We start from the raw sequence: 17980 nt of genomic DNA, 5'->3' as shown, positions 1-17980 counted from the left end.
ATGTAACTTAGGACATGTTTGTTGGGAAACTCTCTTCTCCTCCACCGCCCCCTACATTAAAATCAATCCTTTAGGGTTTAGAAATTCAATGTAATTCAACAATCAGTTTTTGGAAATATTCCTATGGGCCCCAGACTGCACCAGGAGGTAGAAAGGACCCTATATTTCCTGCGGACTTCCTCGGTACCAGGCATGGGGCCACCATTCCATTTAATCCTCTCTTCAGTCTTGGAAGGTAGAAACTATCAACCCCATTTTACAGGAGAGCAAGTTCTAATTTTCAGAAGTTAGAGTAGCCCTCCCAAGGATATGTCACTATTAGTATGAGACATGAGATTCAATGTCTGATTCCAAAGGCCACATCCTTTCTAATCACCTATTGACCATAGGATTCCATTTATCTTTTTGACAAAAAAAATTATTATTACAGAATTAAAATATGTAAATATATGCAAATTTGCTATATAATATATAACATATTATATAACTATATCTATTATAAAATTGAAATTATTATAAATTATTCCAGAAAGATCCTGTTGAAATGCACGTATTATCTCGGGATACATGCAAAGAGGAAGCAAAGAAGGGAGGAAATGCAGTAGTATAAGTAACTTGGCAGAGAGTATGGCACAGAAACTCAAAATGGCTGAGTGCTGATGGGGTAAAGAATTGTGGGAAGGAAAAGGCATTGAATATTCATTAAGCTTCTATGATTTGTCAGAGGCTTTTCATATGTTTCCTCATTCAATCCTCATACAACTCCATGAGATTATTATCATGAGAAAACTGAGGCTCAGAGAACTCAGTAAATTGTGTAAGTTCATAAAGCAAGGAAGTAGTAGAGCTTGGATTTGAACCCAGGTCTTTCTGACTGCAGGGGTCCACTCTCCTTCCTTTGTCCCAGCCTACTTCTGAACAGGCCACATGGGGGCCTTGAGCGTAAGTAACATAAAAATAGGAAATGAATGGAGGAGGAGTGTAGAAGTGAAATGGAATCAACAGAGGTACCATGAAGAGATTTTGCTTATTCCCAAGTTAACCTGGGCCCCTGCCCAATATGGTACAAGAAATCCCTGGTTCTCAGCGCAGCCCTGCCGATAACTGAGTACAGGTCACCTAGGAAGTCATAACCTTCCCAGGGCTCAGAAAATTCCTCTCCTAGAAAATTAGTTTTTTGAACAAGGTGGTCTAAGACCCATGCAGCCATGAGGTCCTTAAAATCTAGAAAAAGTAAGCACAAAATAGAATATTTTCCACTTATTAATTACTGTCCAAGTTCCTTCCTGAAGAGCTAAGCATGTCCAGACTGGACCTGTTGCCCAAAGGGTGCTTCTGTCACTGTGTTGTTTGTCTATCTGGGCCTGGAGGAGGTGATAAATATTGATTAAGGCATTAATATGGTGCTAAGGGAAAAATGTATTAGCACACTTGTACAATGCCCTAGAGGTGCAGTCTTCCTTGGTTCTCAAGGAAGAATTTTTTATTCAGTCAACAAACATTTACTGAGGCCCCCCAACACAGTGCTCCATGCCATCGATATAGGAGTAAACCAGCAGCCAACATAGGCATTAAACAAATAATTACACAAATAAGTAACAACGGTTGTGTTTTATTTGGGGTCACTTGGGGAGCTATGGAAAGGCTTAGGCAGGGAAGTCACATTGTCAGATTTGTACAACTCTGGCTCCTACATGAATTAGAGATGCTGAGATAGGAGGCCATGAGAAAATCCATTGCAACAATCTGGGAGAGACGTGTTGAGGCTCTAAATTAAGCCAGGGTCAGTGGGGATGCTCACAGACCACATTCTTGAGAGATAGAGGAGGGAGCTAGATGGATATGTGATGTTCACGGCACTCCTATGGCTGGCGTTGCCGGCAGGAGGGGGTGTATAATACTAATCACCATGCACTAGGCTTGCTTCATTCGCCCATCCAGGGAGGCAAGATGCCAAGAGGCACAGGTGTTCCCTGCCATCGAAGGAGGCCTCTGCCTCTCTTGATTGCATAAACAGGCCTCCCGCCTTCCTGCCTCCTCAGCATCCAGCATCACCCCAGGGAGCCCTGGCCTCCCATTCAGGGTGCTCTCAGCAGGGAGGCACAATGTCTGGCGGGATCTGAAAAAGGGTGAAGCCCCTTCATGGGCATCCTGGAAGGGCTGTGAGTCCATTCTATGGGCCCAGCATCGCGTGATCTCCACACTCACTGCCATCTGTTTCCTATCAAGGCTGAACACAAGCTCGTGCGTGTGGTCACAATTGCACAGAAAAATCACTCGGCCAACAAATATGGAAATGTCAGCTTCATTCTCTCTCTCTTTCTCTCTCTCTTTCTCTTTCTCTCTCTCTCTCTCACACACACACACACACACACACCCCTGACTTAAAAAATAGGCATTTAAAATATTGACCCTTTCTAAGATGTCCTCCCCCAACCCCAAGGAAAATATAATGGCATCAAATTCCCCTTGCAGTCCATACTTTATTTAAAGGGTGGATGGGGGAACCTCAATGCACATGTACAAGGGCCAAACCAAAATAGGAAATATGAGCAAAGTGGTTGCATCCTTTTGCAATCAACTATTATAAAAGCTGGCCATCTCCTGTTCTACAAGAAGACATGGGGTTTCCAACCAGCCCAGTTTTATTTTACATAATTGTAACCATCTCAGCATGTCAATTAAGATAGAATGTTACCTTTGGGATGGGATCAATTAGGGCCCTGAAGATTGAATTTGGAATCATGATTAGCCTGTTTTACATTTTGCCTTCATTTTCTAAAATATACAATTGTCTGATTCAGCCCAATTTTTAAAAACATATTGTAAACTTATTTATTTTTTTAAGCCAAAACAGACGTGGGAGGCCAGTTAGTAACAGAAACCATAGCAAAATGGAGGATGAGGAGGTGGGGTTTTCTATTTGATTAGAGTCGAATCTTAAATTTCCACAGCAAGAAAATATTGAATGTAGTGTAATGGTTGCTGGATTTTCTTAAGAACTGAAATCATTACACCCTGGCTGCGATCCAGGTTCTTCCCTTTTTTAGGTTACAATTTGAAACGGTGCAGAACATGCTATAGTATTGTAGTCATTTATGTAATGTCATTGAATCGAGCTTCTGGAAATAGACAAAGGACTTTGTGTCCTGAAATGGTCTTCTGGCGGAAAATTGATAGCAACATGAGATATGCTATTACTAGGTTTGCTTCTGCCTCCAAATTTGTGCTGACTAAAGTAATTGAGAGAAAGACAGAGAGGGAGAGAGAAAGAGAGAGAGGGAGGGAGGGAGAGAGAACAGGCAAGTGAACTTACAACTGTGTAGGGAAGCTAAATACTTAAAACAAATGCTGCATAGAGGGAAGGCACACATTTCCTAGCAGAAATGTGCAAGTTTTTCAGGGTCACTAAAATAATGTGAACCTCTTTGCTTGCTTTTCTGAAGTTGTTGTTTCCCAATTGGAGACAATGAACATGCAAATACATGACATGAACCCCCCACCACCCCGGTAATTCTCCCAAGCCCTCCCCTCCCATTCCAGCCCTCCAAAGTGTTTTGCCTTCATTGAAACCCCTTGTCTGGAGCTTTTGCCAGATTCATCAGAATGACAGGCGAGTCCAGCTTCACCAACCAAAGATGCAGCCTGAATGCAAATCAAACCCAGGCCTGGACACTCTAGCCAGGACACATGGTGTTAGGCACAAGCCCATGCCCTGCCCATTTTTGCCCCCCGCCTCCAGTGCCCTTCTGAGATTTGTCATCTTCATTGCAACAGTCACTTTCAGAAAGAAAAGTTAGAGCTGTTTGCGCATGAAGTCAGAGATATGTCAATAAGCCCCCTTTCCACATAAATAGCACATCAAAATATTACCAAATAATGCTGTTGACTTTGCCAACAGGCAGAGGACTCCATCTGGAGATAATATCTTCCAACTGAGAGGCATCCTAAGTGCCCTTTCCTAGGCAACAGGCAAAGTGACCATTCTGTGGCTAAATCCTGTTCTGTCTATGTGCAAGGGCAATCCTCTTCATCTTCCATTGTGCCCACACCACCTACACTGGATCCTGGAGTTGTCTGCTCCCATCCAAAATGAATTCATTGGTCCTCTTTCCTTTGTGATTACAACAGCACCGTCCACTTCTGACCACACTCACTATATCGAAGTATCCTCCAGAGTTGTCCAAAATAGCCAATACCAGATTCTAACCTGGGACAGAGCTGGCTGGCTTCACCAATAATCTCCATTCATCTGCTCCTATCAACACAGAGACAACAGAAAAACTTGCTGTTGGGTCAGCTCTGCATGGTGTCAGGAGTGACACCTGAACAAAGTCTTCCCTGCTTCCGCTAGCACATGGGTCTCTCCTGTCTGCGAACTCCAATGTAATTAGAGTCTGAGCCACATAGATATGCTTTCTATTGTTCTCCTCAGTTATTCAAGAAATTCTTGCTGAGCATTTATTACATGCAAAGAACAGGAAGGCAACAAAGGTGAACCAAATATCAGTAGAGGTCCCCCGGCTCTTCCTAATCAGTGTGAATCCCCACTTATTCCACTGACATTTTAAGATTTCTGAGGATTCTTGGAGGGGCTTGTGTTCTTACGGTCATCCAGGTCTACAAGGTCCTTTCTCAGTGCCATCTCTGCCTTGGCCCATGTCCACCTGTCCATGAGAGAGGTCATTTCTATTTATATAAAAGCTCTTGCAAAGCATTTGTGAGTTCAGGAGATTTTTGGCAGATGTCACTGCGATATGGAGAGACGAGGAGGGAGTAATGACACAGTAACACAACATCATGTTAAGCACGAAATGTAAAAGATGGCACCATCTTAAAAGCAGAAGATTGCAAGTGAAACTTCACTCAGACCTCCTTTAGCTCACGTCTTTCCTTCCCACCAGCTCAGCCTCACCCCACATAATTCTCTACCCCTTTGTACTCTTCTCTTCTCTTCCCTCTCAAGAGAAAAAAAAAATCTCATATTCTCAGATGCAACTGTTTAAACCATTCTCTTTTTTGGAAGGGAGGAGGGAGAGGAGTGATAATGATTTCTGAAGGCTGGGTTTAAAACACTCATACCCTCAGATCTCAAATACCTTTAATGAGTCATCAAGGGTTTTTTCCCTCAAACAAAGACAATTTCCTCCCCTTACACACACACACACACACACACACACACACACAAAATATTGTTTGTGCCAACTGTTAAAATAACAAATAATTTTGCCTTATTACACACAAAGAGGTATGATGCCATTCTATTTAGTATTCCCTGCCATTTTCTGATCATCTTCTATGTCCTAGGAAATGTCCTAGGCCCTCCAAGCATGCAAATTCACTTAATCCTTGCCACAATTTACTGTGGTAAAGAAACTGAAGATGGGAGCAGTTACATTGTCCGGGGCCACCTAGAGCATTCTGATCCTAAAACTATTATCTTAAGCAATAAATTACTCTGCCTCCCACAATTCAGAAGGCTGAATTATTTGCAAGGTACTATGAGAGGTATAAAGAGCAAAAGGCAGGGGCCCAGGTCACTTAACATAGTAAGCCATTGGAAACAAGGAATTACGACTTCAGAGAAAGACCTGAGTTTGAGTCCCAGCTGTGCTAGGGATTTGTTGCATGACATTAAGTAAGTCACTCCACCACTCTGAGCCTCAGGTTCCTCATAAATAAAATGAAAATGCTAACAGTGCATACCCCATTAGGTTATCTTGGGGACTCAAGGAGATAAGGCATGGGAAGCACTCAATACAGTGCTTGGCATGTGATGAGCCCTGAATAAATGTTACCTTTCATTAGTATATTGAACATGATTTTATAGCTTACCTTGTGGATTTGGCATTTTATGATGCTTCTTTCTGCTGCTGAATACACTTTGTAAAAATCATTGAGATAGTTAACGTCTTGCTTCATTTATCTATTGGAGAATAGTGTTGTTTGTCCTATCAATATGTATAAAGTCATCCTATAGTATTACTAAATCTTTGTTTATATTTGCTCTAAGTGTTTCCCCAGATGTTTGTCTGCCCTTTAATTTTGCTTAACATACTTTCTGACATGCAGTTAATTTTTATGAAGTCAAACCTATCTAAATTTTACTTTGTGATTCCTTCCATTAATTTTAAGGATTTAAAAAATTCCTTTCTACACAGAGATTAGAGAGATATTTATCAACATTTTTTTCTAGGATAAAGATACATTTTAAAATGTAAAGTGATTCACAAAATAAATAGATTCTGAAATGTGATGTTGGTGGTTTCTTCTATTCATGAGCAACCTCCGTATCTCATGACTTGTATACCTTGGCATAGTGTTAATAATTATGATCACATAATCCTGTTTGGGGGATTAAATAAGAATCAGATTTAAGTCACTCATCCTGAGAGTTCTTTCATGAGTTAGCCCACTGTCCCCTTCTCAAGTAGAGAGATCTCTAGAACCTAAGAAGTCACACAGATCTCTAAGAATGCATTCATGAATGTGAAAGATCTCCTTAGTATGGCCCTGGCCCTCAAGGGGCTCTCTTTGTTTTCCCCATAATTCCTGTGATACAGAGAAAAGACTTTGGTATGAGGCTGATCCAGGTTAGGAGTTCAACCCTACCCTCGACAGTATGATTCCCTAAATTCATACATGAGAAATCCCCTGAGGCTCTGTTTCCTCATTTAGAAAATGGAAGAAAATAACAGACCTGATTTCATACATAGATCTACTGTGAAGATTAAGGTAATGCATGTAAATCTCTTAGCACACCTGACGAATAACAAATGACCAACAAATATTAGCTAGTTTTCCGTTTTCTCCACCAGAAGATGACCATGGTTGTCCCTAAAGGCCCTGATGCCCAGCATTGACTCTGGAGTAAAACTCCTCTTACTATAGCAGGAGGCGTAAACCTCAGGATAATTCTAGCCTGATGAGACTGATATGGTAATAACTGGGAGATACTGGATCCAAAGTACAGTGTATTCATTTCCCAAGAATGCCGTAACAAATTACCACAAACTAGATGGCTTCAAAAACAAAATTTTATTCTCTCACAATGTGGGAGGCCAAAAGTCTGAAATCAAGGCGCAGGCAGGTTTGGTCTTTCTGGAGGGTCTGAAGGAGACAGTCCTATGCCTCTCTCCTAGCTTTCAGTGGCTGCGGGTAGTTCTTGGTGCTCTCCAACTGGTATCAACAGTCTTGGCTTCCATCTTCACACCACCTTCTCCTCTGTGTGTATCTTCCCTTCCTATGAGGACACTTGTCATTGGATTTAGGGCCCACCCAGATATTCTAAGATGATCTCATCTCAAGATCCTTAACTTAATTACACTGCAAAGTTGCTTGCTAAAAACAAAGTCATATTTGTTACCAGTGGAGAGTATCCAGGTTCTTGGCATCTTGAACAAAGAACTGGACAAAACGCACAAAGCAAGGAAAGAATGATGCAAAAAAAGCAGAGATCTATTGAAAATGAAAATACGGTCCACAGGATGGGAGCAGGCCCAAGCATAGGGGCTCAAACCCCCGTTTACAGAATTTTCTGGGGTTTAAATACCATCTAGAGGTTTCCACTGGTTACTTGGTGTATGCCCTATGTAAATGAAGAGGATGAAGTAAAGTTACAAAGTCATTTACTCAGTGTAATCCCTATGTAAATAGAGAGGATTTTTCTTGTCATAGCTGAAGTGTTTCCATTTGATTTAGTTCTAGGAAGTCAGCATGAATTGGCCTTATATTCCCAGCCTCCAGACCCTATTCTCCTGCCTCACATTCACAGATTCAAGGTGAACACATTCTCAGGGTCCAAATGGACACATATTTTGTTGGGGGTAGGAAGACGGGGGATGGAGGGAGTGCAGGGGGTCGGGACAGGGGCAGCCATTCAACCCACCATACATAATTTCCTACCATGTAGTGAAAGAGACCAGATACAGAGAGGTAATGATAATCAGCAGTACCTTGGGCAGTATTTTTGAAGAGTAAGGTGATCATTATCTGGGTTGCAGCATTTTTATCATCTCCTTTAAACATCTAAAACAACAGAAAACGCAGATATTGAAATTCGTGAAACCCAGAGGGGTAAAAATTATTGCCTGTGTACTATATCAAAAGATCAAAAAGTACATCTTTGGAGGAATTCGTGGTCACCGGCTGAAAATCCGAAAGATAAACAAGTCAGGAAATCCTCCCAGTTTGTTCTGAACAGGCATTCTCAGCTCAACAAGGATTTCTTGATTCTTTCTGCTGCTGGCACTTCTATTGATTGGGAAGGAAGATCCCAGGAGGGAAAGCATCAAGGTGATCTGAATAATATTCTTGAAAATGCCAATGCTTTGTAAATGCTAAAGATAAAACATGCCGACTATAGAGAGGAACAAGAGGTATCTTTTGTCAAATGAAAGAAACCGCTTATGTTGTGCACACCACGTTTACATTTTTTTACATCCTCTTTCATGGAGAGTGTTTTGTAAATTAGTTAAGGTAGTTATAACTGTGGTTCCTCAATTTCAAGACCCATTTTCCCTTTTCCAGGTCAACTTCACACACACTAACTTTAAGGGATTCCTCTTTATGGGAATTTTGTAATACTCAGAAAATTGTGACTTTAATGAAAGTGTTAGAGAAGAAATTTAATGGCTTAAAATCAGCTGTGTTATTTGAGAACATAAAGAGAATTTCAAGTCCAAAAAAAAACGGACTAATTATTGGTTCATGTAAATCACTGAGCATGTAGATAATGAATAAACATTTACATGTGTTTACATAATTTTGTATGAACAAATCTCAGAATCTATCCATTCTTTTCAGCAAGTTTTACTGAGTGCCTGTTGGGCCAGGGACCATGCTACTCTTTTCCTATTTAGGAGGTGCAGTGGGAGAGTGAAACACATGCCCAGTGTTATCAGTCCTAGGCTGCCCAACCTCTTCTAGACCTTCTATAGTGATGGGTATTCACTACCCTTCTAGAGCAGCCCATGCCACTGTTGAATCTTCCTAGTGTCCATAGGAAACAAGTAGAAAGTTGGCGAAAATGCAGATTCCTGGAGCCACTCCAGAAATTCTGATTTAGCTAGTGTGCTGTGGGACCCAGGAACCTGTCATATTAACATGCACCTTGGGTGACTCTGGTGCAATTGTTTCCCAGGTGGTTCACACACCAATATTTTGAAAACTACTTGTACAGTGGAGAGAGAAAGTGTCAATCATGCTGTTAGACCTGCTCGGTGAGCTTGAGGCATGCACAGGGCTGAGCCTCCTGGTAGTGAGTCAGAGGGCAGGAAAGGGTACCTCAGACAGTCTCCCTGGAATAGCCAAGAAAAAGTCACAGTTTTGCAGCCACGCAGAAAAAGTCATAGTTCACTCTCTCATGAACTGCTTATTGAGTACCAGTTATGTGACATACACTGTTCTTGGTGCAGAGGCTAAGCAAAGAATGAAACAGTCAAAAACCTCATCCTTCTTGGAGCTTACGTGCAAGTGGGGGAATAGCCCTCAATTGTGCTCCATTAGTTTCACTCATGCATGCATACATTCATCTGTTTCACAAGCATGGATTAGATCAGGCATTGTAGGGGAGTGCCATAGTTCAGAAATAAACACCACAGTCCCTACCTTCTAAGGAACCTACACTAAAGGGTGAGAGACAAACTAGTAAAACCTTACAGGACAGTTTATCAAGTGCAAAGATAGAAGAGTCTGGAGGTGTCATGAGAACTTGAAAAGAGCCAATCAAGGAAAGCCTCCCAGAAAAAGTGACAGTATACCTAAGCCTTGAAGGACAAGCAGGAGGTAATAGCAGCCACAGGCACATCTACATGAGAGGAAGACACTGCATGGAGCTCAGCATGATTGGAGCAAGGGTGAGCAGCAGAGAAAACCGATCCAGGAAGCTGCAGAGGCAGGTGGGGACCTTGACTATGAAGACAGGATTGTATCCTGACCTCCATGGGGAGCCACTGAAAGGTGTCAAGCAAAATGGAGTAACTTACTCTGATGTGTGTTTTAGAAAGATATTTCTGAGTTCAGTGAAAGGAATGAATTAAGAGGGCAGCGAGTACAGTCAGGAAATGAGAAGGACTTATTACAATAGAATGGGCCACAGTGACAGGGGCCTGAATACACTAAGGCACTGTGTATGCAGATGAAGAGGAAGGGACACAGCTGAGAGATATTTAAGAAGCGGAACTGAGAATACTCGATGACTCGTTAGGTGTCAGGAGTATGAAGAATGACAGTCCCTAAAATAGTTGGATGACAATTATGTTCCCAAAATTTCTCATTAGCCTTTCCCTTAGGATTCCCTTAGTTTTCCATTTTTACATCCTCCTGGTTCCTCCCAGTCTTACTGCTGCTCACCATAAGTGAACCGAATTAATGGAGAGTTTGGCCATGGTCTCTGTGGAACAACTTACTCAAGTTGAATCCACATGCTTAAATACCCCAGTCAAATTTAAATTATCTTTAGGGGGTCAAATCAACTAATAAAAAAAAGAATTTAGTGATCATCTAAGGCAGAAAATCCCAAAGAATTGGAAATTCTCCTTGCTGAGTAACTGAATCTGGAGTTCATACAAACCAAATTGCCCTCTACGGTATTCAGAAAATAAGGGCAGACCTGCAAATCCGGAAGAGTGGTTACCTCAAGGGGGCTGGGGGCAATGAGGGCAGAGGAAATGCAATTAAAGAAAAGGTAGAGATCTTCCATTATAATTATGGGGTTTTATTCTTTTGCTGGTGGTGTAACGTAAACGTTCACCTTTTTTTTTTCTTTTTTTTTTTTTTTTTTTGAGGCAGAGTTTTGCTTTTGTTGCCCAGGCTGGAGTGCAATGACACTATCTCGGCTCATCACAACCTCCGCCTCCCAGGTTCAAGTAATTCTCCTGCCTCAGCCTCCAGAGCAGCTGGGATTACAGGCATGCACCACCACACCCAGCTAATTTTGTATTGTTAGTAGAGACGGGGTTTCTCCATGTTGTTCAGGCTGGTTTCGAACTCCCAACCTCAGGTGATCCATCTGCCTCAGCCCCCCAAAGTGCTAGGATTACAGGCGTGAGCCACTGCACCTTGCCAAATGTTCATCATTTTATACACTGTGTGATGGGCCTGAAACGATTCAGACATAACTGAGATCCCTTTAGGGCTCTCCTCACTAACTGTGATCTGGAGAAAAGGTGCCAGGAGACCCTTTAGCAAGTGACAACTGTTTCTTCTTCACCTGGGTACTGGTAGATTCTTCTATATCTGAAGGGATCTTATGCATGGAGAGTAATGTCTGTTGCTAGTTGTATTCTGATTGCTTCCTGATAGACTAAACACATGAATCTAGTAAACAAAACTTTGAAAATCAAAGGAAAACATTGAAAGAAAGACAACAGAGATAAATTTAAGCCAGTGATTTTTATATCACATAACTCAAAGCCCTAGACACTCTCTAGAGACAGACGGTTGAGTGACCCATGCTGTGCCTCCTACCCTGGTTTCCCACCAGTGTTTCCGCCTGACTATATATTGTACTGGCTCACCACACAGTAGATTATTATTAATGATGAGTTCTATAGTTTAAAGACATTTCATAAACAATGGATTTTGAAATTAGAAATTTTAATTTCCTCCATTTTTCCTTCAAAGCCAGAATTTAGGCATAGCTAGTTTACTATATACATGCAAACACATATGCATAATGTATACATACAAACACACACTCACAGTATGGTTAATGACCAAATGGGCCCAACAGAAAAGAGCAATATAAAATTACTGAACAAAAGGCTGGGCATGGTGGCACATGCCTGTAATCTTAGCACTTTGGGAGGCCGAGGTGGGTGGATTACTTGAGGTCAGGAGTTCGAGACCAGCCTGGGCAAAATGGCAAAACCCCATCTCTACTAAAAATACAAAAATTAGCCAGGCATGGCGGTGAGAGCCTGTAATCCCAGCTACTCAGGAGGCTGAGGCAGGAGAATCACTTGAACCCGGGAAGCAGAGGTTGCAGTGAGCTGAGATAGCACCACTGTACTCCAGCCTGGGCAACAGAGTGAGACTCCTTCTCCAAAATAAAATAAAATAAAATTACTGAACAAAGATCCCATTTTTCTGTTGGTTTGTTAAAGGGAAGAAGCTTTTTTTTTTTTTTTTTAATGTATTGACTTCTCCATAAAGCCTTCTGTGATCATTTTATGCACACTAAGCTCTCACTGAGGGCTGGTACTGATACCTTTTGTGTGAGCTTATAGCTTTCACTCTACTAAGCCCACAATTACCACTCTGGTACTTGTCAAGTCAGCAGATGAATGAATGAAAGATTAAAGTACAAAATAGTAACAAATAGATGAACGGTTGAACAATTTGTCTGGTCAATTTTTTCACACATGAATTGTGTTCTGCCCTCATTAAAGTTATGGGTCATCCACAATATGAACACATATATAAATTTCTGCAGGTGTTAATTTCATAGCCAGAATCCATACCTGACAACATTTTCATGTGTGAACACTTAGAATTAAGGCAAAATGTCTTTCTTAAACTAACATGATTACCCTTGACAGTAGCAGTATAAACAGACTTAGGTCAGAGATTTGTTAATTATCTTTTTGCAACTAACATCCACTTTGTAGATCTGCATTACCATGAAAAGGCTTTTATTGGGAAGCATGTTGGGAATCTCTGGTGCATAAATCTGCCAGAATGCAAGCAAAGACTAGCTTATTGCCTACTTTTTGATGACTTTTCTTTCACGAACAAACCGAAAGGGCCACAAGTTGATCACAATAGTTTCCTCACTCAACAGAAAGAAATGAATACTTAATGTTAAAATCCAATTCAGTTACTGTTGGTTGGGCATCTGCTAGCAAAAGGACCGGGATAGATGGAGCAGTGAAGTGCAAAGATATCCACAAGAAGTTGTCAATCTAGGTAGAGTTGCAGGCATTTCATTCTTTGTTTATTTACTTAACTAGTATTTATTTAACATATGCTATGAGCCAGGCACTTTTGCTAGGCCCTGGTGATAGACATATACATACAGGCACGGTCCATTTCCAAAGTGAGTTTGTAGTGCTATAGGTAAGACAAATATTAAATAATGGGTATACGAACAAATATAAATTATGAACAAAGTTAAATGAGAGAAACAACGAAATTCTATGAAAGAGAATAATAGGGGATAATGTTCTTTAAAGGTAGGGTTCAGATGCGACATTTACAAGAAAGTATCCTTTGTGCTGCCTCCTACCTGTGATCCTTATATTTCATGTTATAGTGTGAGTAATAAGGGCTGGTATAAGATGCAGGAAGTTCTGTGGGCATATAGGTTAAAAAGGCATTTCGCTCCAGCTAAGCGATTCTTATGGAAAAGACAGTTTTTTGAGGGAAGTGTCTTTCTTCACAGTTTCCCTGAAAATGGACAGAGATTTCATATGTGAAGAAAACTGCATGAACAAAGGAAGAGAGGAAGAAAAGCAAAGTGTGTCTAGGAAACAGCAAGGAGTTGAGTATAGCTAAAGAACAAGGTATGATAGGGATCAGATTATGAAGGTCCTAGAATGCCAGGCCAAGGAGTGTAAACCTTACCCTATAGGCACTAGGGAGCCATGGATAGCTTATGAGCAGGGTAATGGGATGCTCATACCTGTGCTTTAGAAACCCAGCATGGCTACATGAGTGGAGAGTGTTTGTACAAAGGATACACTAAAGTTGGCTAGAACAATGAGATCCAGATGAGATTTTTAAAAGCAAGCAAAATGTCCATGGTTCACCTGAGAATAATGAGGGCTTGACATGGGACAGTGGGTGCAAAAATGGAAGGACATGACAAATGGCAAATGCTGACTAGGTGATCTGCCTGGCTAGACACAGTCCAGTCCTGATGGGCCTTAATAAGTGAGAAGGTTGTGTCAGTTGTGACACTGAAATCTTGAATTTTAGAAACTAGAAAGCTGGTTGTGTCACATCTATGGAATAGATGCTTTGTTTGATTTGGGATATGTTGAATTTTGGGGTTTGCAGAGCCTTCTGTCCTGCAGCCTTTAGAAGTTCAGATCCGTAGCACCCAAGCCAGAATTACCGAGCGAGAGGCGAGTGGCTTGATTCACTGAGGGAGCTACAATCCAGACCTTGAGTCTCAGGGCTCTGCATCTGTTTTGTTTAGCCAGGGAATTATTATAAAATATTTACTGTACTCAAGTCTGGGCCTCCCCTGAGAATTGGGATCACAGTGCCTAACCTAATATTCTCTGATTATTACTGCTAATAATTCTTTATTGGGGAAATCAAATAGTTATAACTTTTCACTGTTGTTGGAAAAGCTTGAGGGGTGAGTCATGTATTACCCATAGAGGAACTCTGTCCACACTAGGTGCGTAGTAAAATTAAGTTCAAATAAAATGCTGTGGAAGAGTGTTTCATTTCAGAAAGGCTTACAGTCATTCCCTTACTGGAAATCAGTGTTAGAGGGCATTAAAAGGCTGTATGCCCTCTGTAGCATTTAATATAAGGGCTCCATTTTTCTTTTAGTCTACATGAGGTTGATACTAAAATTTGTAAGCGGTAAAAGCAGTTGCAGGAGACTTTTTCATTTATGGTACTCTATCATTTATGAAACACACTTGCCAACATTGCTCTTCTGATCCTCACAACAAATCAGCAGAGTTTGTGCTGCTGCCCCTCCTTTCCTTCAAAGAAACTGAGGCTCAGAGAAGTCACAGGTGGTGCATAGGGTCACCTAAGTAGAAAGCGTCAGAGCCAAGGTTGAGTCCAGAGCCTTATCATTGTAAACTGTATATTCGTGTAGCAGTTTGTAGTTAACAATGCACTTTCATGATAACCTGCTAAATTTTCCCAAGGACCCAGTTTGGTAGTCCCTGTTGATACTCTTTACAGCAGAGGGACTTGAGAAGCTGAATGACTTGACAATAGTCACATGAGAGGGGGGAGCTGAGACTCCTAGCCTGGGCACTCTCTCTCCACTCCCCACCCTGGGTGGGCCTCCTTCTAAGACCCCAGAGGGTAGGATCCACTGATTATCGTTACTCTCAGACAACCAGGACTCTCATCTGTTGCACACTACAGGACCAAAATAGCTCCCATGAGTTCTTCCTTCTTCACACACCCTAACCCGATATATACTGCTGAGGAAAACATCTTTAAAACCGCAGGAGAATCCCTTGAACCCAGGAGGCAGAGGTTGCAGTAAGCTGAGATCATGCCACTGCACTCCAGCCTGGGTGACAGAGTAAGACTCTGAAAAAAGAAAAGAAAAGAAAGAAAAAGAAAAATGCTGACCATTCCTTGAAGTTTTTCAAAGATTCCAGATTCAAGTGCCCAAGATTGAATTTCATCAATACATACCTATACATACCACCACCAATATCATCCCTTTCATGGAGTTTACCAAGGGGAAAAAAGCTCTTTGAATGCCAAAGCCAGTCCCCAGTGCCAGTTGCTAATGGCACCTATGTTGTCAGCTCAGCTGATCACTCCAGGCACTAGCCAGAGAACACAGAGTAACCCTTCCCAGCACACAGACTGTTGAAAGTAGCTTGAGTATAACCGAGTTACTTTGAGCTACTCATATCGTGGAGCCTGATAGCAACAGGTATCACAAAGCATACTCTGAAAGCATTGAAGCATAATGCAGGTTTTACCAAAAGTTTCTTAATGGAGATAGAGGAGGAGGTTCACATTTTATATTACAAAGCAAAACCTCCTTTAACTCATTCTTGGAAATCTCTCTGTTTCCCCAAAGCACCTTTCTGTATAGCTGCTCCTCCCTCTCTCCTCCTTCCTGCAACTTCTCTACACCCATTCCTCTCCTGTAGCCACTGCTACCATGCCCAGTATCTCTCTTTCGGTAGAGCAACTGGCACCCCTAGCCATCAACCCTACTCAGGAAACCTAAGACTATTCCTTGGGATCTGTTCTCTTTAAAGTTTGGGAACTGTTGAACAGAAAGAGAGAGAGCTGGAGAAAAATACAAATCTAAAAACTGTTAATTTCATTATTGTTCCTGCCCAAAAATACTGACATAACAGCCAACATTTTCTATTCCTGATTCTTTGCATACTTTCTCTCTAATGCTCAAAACAGCCTTATAAGGCAAATAAAGATCTCCATTTTACAGATGAGAATGCTGAGGCTCAGAGGAATTAAAACTACTTACCAGCTACAGATGTAAAGTGGCAGGCCCAAATCTACCTGACTTTGAACCCCATGCATACCCCAGCACACTGCAGAGAGACAGAACATCAGAACATGTTTTGATGTTTTTCCTTTGGGAGCCCTCTCCTCCCAGCCATTCAACTCAAGCCAGCTGCAACCCCCTCCCCCATTCCACCTTGTGTTTCCTCTGGCCAGAGGGAAAAGGAAGTTTGTTACGTTTCAGCTGATAGACCCACTTCCTGAGCCAGCCCAAGGTGCTGGTGCACACATGGCCCAGCTCTCCCATGCGGAGACCTGCTCAATACCCTCTAGTCACATCTGGGACATATTTAAAATTACCTCTAACCACAACTGCAAAGTAAGATCGCAGAGATTAAGCAAGTGCCATAGGCTTGCTTGCTAAGGTTCAGCATGGGAGATCTGTGTCCCTACTTCCCCTACTCTGGCTCTGACCAGGAAAACTGGGCAACTTAACATGGGAAGTTTGATCCAATTGTTTCCAGTTGAGAGCAAGCGCAGAATCCTTGGTTGTCTTCTGGACTCAGTGACTTCTTGCAAGTGGGGAGCAATGGGAGGTGGTGGAGGGTGAGTTGCGGTGAAGCAATCAGCCTTGAAACTGAACTGGCCCAAGCATGTGTCCTAGCTCTGCCACTCACTATCTGTGTAACCCTGGGTAAGTTACCTAACTTCCCCCCTGCAGTGGTGTTTCCTTGCCTGAATATGAGAGGGTTGTTAAGGAGTAATGATAGAAAGCCTGCATCTAAAACAAAGGCTTCAGTAAACGTAATTTATCCTCATTATTATTCCCAGTGGGACCGTTGGCTCTCTCCTATCCTCCCTAACATTGGGGCAATCTTTTAACCTCTGGGCCCCAGATTTCCTCACCTGCATTGGCTGGTCAGAGGCGATCATCTCTCAGGTCCCTTCCTGCATTGGTTTTCTATGAAGCAACCTCCGTTTGGCATTTATTTTCCTGCTTGTTGCCTGAAAATAAATTCACTCATTCCCAAAACCTCTTGGAAAAAGAGGGACTCTGCTTGGCATGGGCTTTCATTGGAAACAGCTCTTCTTTTCCAGAATAGCAATAAAAAGCATGTGTTGTTTGCTGTTTGTTCAAGTTCAGAGGGAAAGAGAAATGGTGAGAGTGACTTCATGGGACAAAGAGACCTAGGATGGAATCGGGGTGGGAGGACAGGTATTTTTAGCATATTAAATCCGTAATCTGGGGCTTTGAGGGAACTTCTACTCTGTGTGGGTTTGCCTAGAGTACACACCTGTTGTGTGATAAAAATAACAGTATGGCATTCTTAGAGTCCTCCATCCTGGAGTGGTAGTCTTCAAATCAGAACCCAGGGAGTGACAGTCAACATTGAAAGGTGCCAAGGATGGGGAGCAGGGACGTGATGAAATAAGTATTCGCCCATGATAGAGAGGAGGAAAAAAGGAGAGAAAGAGAAGCAGTACGATCCGGGCTCTGATCAGCTGGGCCCCTGCTGTTGGCCAAGCAAGCAGGCTTTGCCGGGAGCTTCCCGAAGACAGCTGTCCAGCCAACCCCATGCAAGCTCCTGCCAGGAGGCATCATTACAGACGAGTGTCTGATCAGCTCCATCGAGATCACATTAAAGGCTCTCCTACCCACCCCCCTTCTGAAAGAGTGTTACCGTTTGGACAGATTTTCAGGGTCACTTTCTGACCCATCTCTGGAAAAACAAAGACTGTCAGACCCCTCCTGACTTATTTGCTAATGGGAACAAAAACCATACATCTTTATTCAAAATAAAGAATGATGCCCAGCACTAGCCCTTGGACTCTTTGAGGGACTTCTGCT

General features: G+C 42.1%; 2 long non-coding RNA genes across 2 annotated transcripts in view; both read right to left on the bottom strand.

Moving 5' to 3' along the window:
• The window catches only part of LOC129143807 (uncharacterized), a 90634-nt gene that overhangs the window by 21919 nt on the left and 50735 nt on the right, over positions 1-17980 (bottom strand). The gene's annotated exons all lie outside the window — the stretch shown is intronic.
• On the bottom strand, positions 7024-16874 carry LOC134809076 (uncharacterized). The gene is made up of 2 exons (XR_010153719.1): positions 16154-16874; positions 7024-8028 (listed from the first exon to the last, which is right to left on the bottom strand). It is a non-coding gene; the product is annotated as an uncharacterized LOC134809076 (long non-coding RNA).

Source organism: Pan troglodytes, chromosome 1 (genome assembly GCF_028858775.2).
Source record: "Pan troglodytes isolate AG18354 chromosome 1, NHGRI_mPanTro3-v2.0_pri, whole genome shotgun sequence".
Classification (NCBI taxonomy): domain Eukaryota; kingdom Metazoa; phylum Chordata; class Mammalia; order Primates; family Hominidae; genus Pan; species Pan troglodytes.
Note: the sequence above shows the minus strand (reverse complement) of the source record. Positions and strands in the feature narration are given on the sequence as shown.